The sequence below is a fragment of the Octodon degus genome, unplaced genomic scaffold (assembly GCF_000260255.1).
Source record: "Octodon degus isolate 3935 unplaced genomic scaffold, OctDeg1.0 scaffold00065, whole genome shotgun sequence".
Lineage (NCBI taxonomy): Eukaryota > Metazoa > Chordata > Mammalia > Rodentia > Octodontidae > Octodon > Octodon degus.
The window spans coordinates 10,533,630-10,534,769 of NW_004524641.1; positions in this window are offsets into that span (position 1 = coordinate 10,533,630).

Consider the following 1,140-nt stretch of genomic DNA (forward strand, 5'->3'; position numbering starts at 1 on the left):
AAAGAACTGAAGCTTACTCCAGCCATCCCATCTGCTTTGCCACAATTCTTCTATCTCCACTTGAATCATGGACATTGACAACTGTAGTCTTATATCCAATTTCGTCCAGCAATACATTTTTGGAGCACTTATGGTAGATGGATCTGCCTTAGTCTGACACCTTCTCTAAACATGCATTAAGTTCATTCATCTCCTAATCTATTCATAGTAGTACAGGCTGCTAGAATATGCAATTAATTATCTAAAGTTAAAAGAAAAATTGTTAGGTCTTTCATACTTTTGCTGTCCTGTACAGGCTTATCAACAGGCCTAAGAAACAGACCCGTGAGCAAAGCAAAACCAGTGTTACTCTATGAGGCATTTCCAAAGAGGGTTGCTTTTCATAACAATAGACCAGGAGATCACAGTGGATAAGGGAGAAGGTGAAGGTAGATTAAGCACAGGGAGAGGCAAAAAAAAAAACCCCAAAAAACCATACAATAAAATCTTTTAAGGGACAGCCACATAACTCAGTGGATTAAAGCATCTGCAAGCAGGTGCAGGGGCTGGGGTTTTCATCCCCCCGGCCTGCCGTGCGCGCTGAGAAGGCAATTGAGACTAGGCGTGGTAGTGCCTGCCTGTCATCCCAGCTTTTGGGATGCTGTAAACAGGCAGATCGTTACGTGTCCGATCTAGTAGTGAGACCCTGAACACCCTGTAGACCCTTCCCTAAAATACAAAGTAAATAAATAAGTAAATAAAGTAGTTCAGTGGATCAGAGGTCTCTGGAATTTGGACAGAAGAGCATCTGGATAGAAAAGACAGCCAGGGTCAGGATGAAGAGAAAGACAGCAAGCCAGGAGAGAAGTCTTCAGAGAACCAACGGGCCACAGACCCTGTGATCACTGCCCTGCAGGGACAAGGAAGAGGCCAAAGGAAGTTTGAAAGTGATGAGGGTTCAAGGAGAAGAAAGCCAACACTCCACCTCTGCCCAGGGGCACCCAGGGCTAGGAGCGATAAGGAGGGGCCACGAAGAAGCTACAGGAGCCCGGCCCTCTGCGCTCACAGGACTCATACAACTGTGAGGTTGAGCGGGGAGGGTAGAGGTTGGGGGTGTCCACAGGCATTTCTCCTGATGGTGGATAAGAGGGAGTCAAAGCA